Source organism: Quercus suber, unplaced genomic scaffold, assembly GCF_002906115.3.
Source record: "Quercus suber isolate HL8 unplaced genomic scaffold, Cork oak 2.0 scaffold_285, whole genome shotgun sequence".
Taxonomy (NCBI): domain Eukaryota; kingdom Viridiplantae; phylum Streptophyta; class Magnoliopsida; order Fagales; family Fagaceae; genus Quercus; species Quercus suber.
In genome coordinates, this window is record NW_027069741.1 from 468,448 (window position 1) to 475,245 (window position 6,798).

Consider the following 6,798-nt stretch of genomic DNA (forward strand, 5'->3'; position numbering starts at 1 on the left):
GTTAAATAATTGGTTTTATGAGNGTGTTGTTCTAATGCTCAATTTATTAATAATAATAATAATAATAATAATAATAATAATTAAAAAAAATTGTCCAACCCGATTCACGTGGGTTGGGTTGGATTTTTTTAAGCTACCATGTGGGTTGTGTTGAAAAAACCCCTAAACCCGGCCCAGCTTGACCTATACACACCCCTAAACATAGGTGGTTTATTTTGCCATTTTTTTCCCTTCAAACACAATACTAGGCAAGTATAATTCCATAATAGCAACAAGACCATCAGGGGTGTAGCCAGGAATAATTACTTGGGGGGGCCGGGTTGTAGTAAAGATATACTAAATATAATTCATAAGTCTATTGAATACAAAATTATCAACTTTCATATATCATCATATTCTTGTACGTTAATGAACATGAAAAATTGTCTAGTTCAATGTAGACATACAAAAAAGAACATTCACATCAAATCATGCCTGATGACGATTTTTCATGGAATAAAATTCATCCATTATCATCTCTACAGTGAAATTCCCTACAATTTCCTTCTCTATATAAACTATCATATTATCTACCAAAAGCTCATTCTCCATTCTATTGCGAAGTCTTGTTTTTAAGAGCTTCATAACTAACTTGGGAGAGAGATATAATAAATTATCACATAAAATTCCTTCTTACATGAATTATAATATAAATACACCTTTAGTTAAGTAATGACCTTTTAGGATAAAAAAAATTAAATAAACAAATCAATCAAAAGTATAAACAAACAACATAAACAAAATATACAAACTCACGGCCCTCACCCCAATTGCCTTCCATAGATTTTTTTTTTCTTTCATTTATAATTTACTTTCTTTACTACCCAATTACACAATGCAAGTCCCTCCCTGCCCCCATTGAAGAGACAAACAACACAAAAGCCAAAAGTCATAGAGCCAGTGAAGTTAGTGGGTCAAGAATAAAGAATACAATAACAATAAACACAAAAAGACAAAGTCAAATAAGCATAAATTGCTTTGCTGGCAAATGGATATCACATATTCACATACACATATTTGATATTTCTATTATGTTATTCAAATTTCAGTATTTAGTTCAGTTGTAGAGAAAAAAAAGAGAGAAGTGAGATAAGAATGAGATACCTTGTGGAATTGAGATTGAGATGAGGGCTTGAGAGGTGGTGAACAAGTTAGCGGGCTAGTGGAGTTTGCGGCTTCACAGCAAGTGGACGAGGACTGAGAAGATTGTTTCTAAGGATAGGCGTCAGGCGTGAAGGTGTGAATTGAGAACAAAAGGGAAAAAAAACAAGGCATAGGCATAACAAATAGATTGTTTTCTCCTTTTTTTCTAACAGTGAGGATTAAAATTTGAAGATGCCTTTGTTTTGTTTGATTAGGCATATTAGATTTGGGGTTGGGCTGGGCTGGAAGTGTGTTTAGTTTAAAGGAGAAAAATTTTGTTTTATTAGGACACGTTTGGTACATTGTAATGATTATTACATGGGAATAGGAATAAGTATTACAAGACTATTCATTAGTTTGGTGATCATTTAGGAATAGAATCCTGAATATGCATCCATAATTTAGTAAAGTATAAAAAGAAGGTGTAATTAAATCATTTTTAAGTCAAATTTCCTAAAATACACTTATTTTAGGGTGTTCAAAATATAGCTAATAATTAACAACAAAGAAAATTATTTTCTTTCCTTTTGAAGATGTGGCAACTAATAGCTTTTTAGGAAATTTAAAAAAAAAATTATTATATAAGGTGAAGGAATAGATATTCAGTACTTTTGATAAGGAATAGTTATTCCTCATTTTGAAGAATAGCTATTCATAAGGAATAATTATTCATTGTAATAAAAATATAACCAAACAACTGAATAGTTATGTCATAGGAATATCTATTACATTATAGTATCTATTACAGTCTACCAAACATGCCCTTAGCGATTTGGGGCTAGCTAGTGGGGCTAGATGTGGGCCAAGGTTCTTCTTTTATTTGAAGTTGCATTGGACTAGAATTCTAAAACTCTAGAAGAATGGTTGAAATAATTTGGGGGGCCGTGGGCCGGATATTTAGTTTTGGGGGGGGGGGGGCATGTCAATTTTTTATATATTTTAATGGAAATTTGAAAAATTTTGGAGGGGCCATGGCCCCACAAGGAGCCAAGTGGCTCCGCCCCTGTGCCTGAATGTAGTTATATTATTTTTTCCTTAAACTTGTAATGAAGAGGCTAGTGATATTTATAGAAAATTATTGTATTCCCTCTCTAATTACCTTGTCTCATAAGAGTGTATATTTTTCATCCCTTATTTTGTTCACACCTCACATAGCAATAGCAATAATAATAATAATAATAATAGTAGTAGTAGTAGTAGTAGTAGTAGCAGCAGTAGCAGCAGCAGCAGCAACAGTAACAGTGTTATTTGTTGTAGTTATTGAAGGGTCTAGGCAGTCAACAGAGAATAAAAGGTCTATTAAGTATCAAGTTATCAAGTTGGACATGATTTTTTTTCCCTCATTATAGATTGTTTTTAGATTTTTAAGTTAATCTATATTAATCACTATTGATTAAAATATAATATTGGTCTTTAAACTTTAATTCATAAGCAATTTTAACTTTTGAAGTTTAAAGTAATCACAACATTAATGTTGATGATTATTACATGAACTTGACTAAACAACATTTATTAGATTTATTTTTTGGGTTTTAGTTGGCTATCGAAACATGTGGGAGTGTGTGACTTTGATACATTATAATGAATGGAGTATAATAGTTTTGTGGTCCCCAAACCTCCTCCAGTAGTATTTGGGCCCCAATTAATTTATATGTGGGCTTTATCACAATCCTACAAATTAATCTCCAAGCTTCACTTGGTTAGTCCAAACTCAAACTTTCTCCCTTTTTCCCTTTTGTTTCCCTAGTATTGTTACCTTCTCCTCCTTAATCTCTCCCTCCCTCTCTTTTCCAACCCCTTTTATGTTGACCCACTTCCCCTTTTTATAGTCTCTCATTAGTGGGATTATTATCATTACCATTTTCCCACTGCGCACGTATTTCCACGTCCACCAGAATCCCAAGGAATCCTCACAACTTCAGAGGATTCTTTTGGAACTTGTTCTAGACGTCAAATAGTGTTCGGTAGCGGATTTTCCAAAGGCATTGACAGTGCTCAGTTACTGGCCTTAATTTGATTGTCCCCTTGCCAACTTCCCTTTAGCTTACTAGTTAGTATTGGGCCCAACTTGGCCCAAACGCAATACAGTTTACCCCGAACGGTATCCTAAGACTTTTGCCCGTTTTCTCAGTGGGTTAATCCTATCCCCACTGTGCTGGGCCTAGGCCTTGGTCACATGGGCCATTCTTGGTCTCACGGACCCAGGCCCCTACAATAGGCCCCCATGATCCCATGATCCCATTTGCATGTAGTGGAGATGGGATCGGGGTTCTTCGTTTGATGGTTAGCTAGGTTTTCTCTCTATTCCCCTTTTTCAAAAAAGTCGGTTACACCTCGGGAAGATCAACTGTCATTCAATTAATGCAGCGAACACGACTACTCATCCTTTGCGCACATGTGGCAACATCTGTGACATCGGACGATCAATATGATCTGACGCTTTGATTACCGAGGCATGCGTGAAAAGACATAACGGTAAGTATTGATTGGGTTTTTTTTTTTTTGGTAGTTACATTAAATGGCATTCATCTCTATATATACTGATATACTTCATGCCATTATCTTCTTCAATTCTTTTTCAAGTTCAGAGTTTTGTTTCTTCCTTCCTCCCGAGCCCATCCCTATCATCAAGAAATCACATAGTAAGTCTTTTTCCCTTTGTCAATCTTCTAGTGGGTTGGTTAGGAAAAGAAAATGGGTTTTTTCACATCTCTTAAGAACTAGTGCAAATGTTGAGTCTTTCAAAACTAGGTTCAACATTTTCACAACAAATTTTCGATGACAAATTGTTATCGGTTTTAAACCAAGTTCATTATTGATATCACTTTTTTATTCATCAATAATACCTTGCCACTTAGATTTTTTTTTTTTGGGTGAAATTATCGTGAAAATGTTGTGAACTTAGCATTTTTTTAATATTTTTTTTTATCTATAAGGAACTGATATCTCAACAATTGTAAAAATATTGTGACAACAACAAGATGTTGTAATATTTTCATAATACATTTATTTTCAGTTATGGTTGGTCTTAGTCTCCTATTTTATTATTTTATTTTGAACTATAAGAAAATAACACCTCAATAATTGTGAAAACATTTTAAGAATATTTTGAGTCAGTATAGTAATATTGTGTCTGCACACATAAATATTTAAAAGAAAAAAAAAAAAAAAAACAAAAAGAGCACAAACTAAAACACAGGCATACTATGACCAAAAAAAAAAAAAAGGTTAGCTCAAGTAAAACGGTGAGTTTTGCCTCACCCAATTGAATAAACCAAAAATTACTGTAGATTGAGGCTATTGACACTTTTTATATAGTTAAAAACAAATGAACAGCTAATCAAGGATGAAAATGACTAAATCACTACTTTTATACACACACACACACACACACACACACACACACATATATAAATGGAAAGGGTTTTCCCATGGGTGATACAATGATTCAAAGGGATGAATTATATATATATATATATATATATATATATGGGTCAAAAACATAAAACAAACGACTACTTGAGTTTTCTTGATCTACACAATTAATTTAAGACAGGTGAGAGATGGAAATCTACAATGGGAGAACTAAACAGCTAATCAAAGATGAAAATGACTGAATCACTACTTTTATATATATATATATAAATGGAAAGGGTTTTCCTATGGGGGATTCAATGATTCAAAGGGATGAACACTTGTGAAAAATCTTCTCACTTTCTCTTTCTAGTTCCTCTCTCAATTTTTTTTGAACCCCCTACCTTGTTGCCCTTCTCCCCCTTTTATAACCCATCTCCTCCTCCAACTGTCTTGCCCTTTAACTGAATTTTGGGGAGATACTTTTCCCATTAGCACCCTTCCCTACTATTTCTTGATCATGAAGGTAGATTTTAGGGGTGTCCTCCCTGTTTAGGCCAATCAATCAACATTTAATGCAGCTGACATTAGGTAAAAGAAGTTTTAAATGTGGAGGTAACTGTTGCATTGGGTTATGCATTTTTCTCGATGTGTTCCCGTGGTGATCAGATGGAGAGAGGATTCTTCGGCAACACGGGTAGGCACTCCTTGATTGGATCACACTTCCTCGGGAACACGGGCTTTTCGGATCTTCTTAGCATTATCCTCAGAAGGCTTCTTCCCAACAGTGGGCTCCCTTTATACCTTGTTGGTATTTGGGTTGGGCCCTTACCACAGGGGGGACTTCTTGGTTTTCCTTCCTCGGGCTAAAGTCTTCAGGGTGGGCTTAGGTCCACTCCCACACAATATCCATTTGATATTCACATAAATAACATAACATATAAAAGAATAAAAAGGAGAGACGAAAAAAGGGCAAAATACCTTAGAGTTTTGCCAAGAAGTAATGAAACGTAGATCTAACTTTGAATCTGAAGCACAACTATCAAATGAAGATATAAGGTTTGAAACAAATTGACATAAATTAGAAGTATATAATAGCATTTTTGTTATTATTTAAAGAACTATTACACCAGTTCATTTTCTTATGTGAAATATATATAAACAATGAATGAGACACAAAGATAGATATTAACAATGAATGAGACACGCATTTTTGTAGGGTTCTCATCTTAAGAATAGTTGAATAATAAGTATATTGTAGGCGAAAATGCACTTTTGGTCCCTACATTTTAGGTCTATTCTCAATTTGGTCCCTAAATTGATTTAGGTCCTAAGTCAGTCCCTGATTTTTAAAAATCGTTTTTAAAATAGTCCCTACCGTCAACCCAGTGACAGAAAATGCTGAGGTGGCAAACGGAATGTACTGTTTGCTGACGTAACTAATAAAATAATAATAAAATATTTTATTTGATATTTTTTAAATGCCATGTCAGCATTTTTTAAATTGAAAAAAGCCATATCAGTTTAATTAAAAAAATAAAAATAATTTATATTTTTCAATTTCAATTTAATTCAAACTAAATTTAAAAAAAAAAAAACTTTTAAATCTAATTTTTTGTTGTCCTGGAGGTAAGAACACAAGAACTTGTTCTTCGTGTTCTTCCCAAATCCAAGAACAATCAAACCCAGAACATGAACACAATCAAACCCATAACACTGCAAAATTTCATATAAAATCCCTATCCTCCACCGAAACCTCTGGAACATGAAAAAATCATCAAACCCAAACCCACATGAGAAAACCAACCCAGAAAAATCACCAAACCTCCAACCCAGAAAAATTCAAACCCAAAAACCTCCAACCCAGAACATGAACTTCATTCTTCATGTTCTTCTCCAAATCAAGACAAACCCAATTGACTAACCCACTCAAAATCAATCTCAGCACAAAAAATTCCAACACAATCAACATTGAAACCTCTAGGAAATCAAACCCATAAATCTAGAAAAATATACAAATCCGCATTAAAAAAAAAAAAACCAACCCAGAACAGTTTGGGCAAAATCTCAGAACACAAACAAACTCAAAACACATACAAACCCAGAACAGGGCGAAAAAAAAAAAAAAAAAAGCACAAACAAACCCAGAATTCGCCATCAACAACAACACCTCGCCGATCAACAACACCAAATCCGAAAGAGAAAAAAACCGATTCTGATCAACCCACTAACTCAGACGGAGAGAATCGACGGACTTAGACT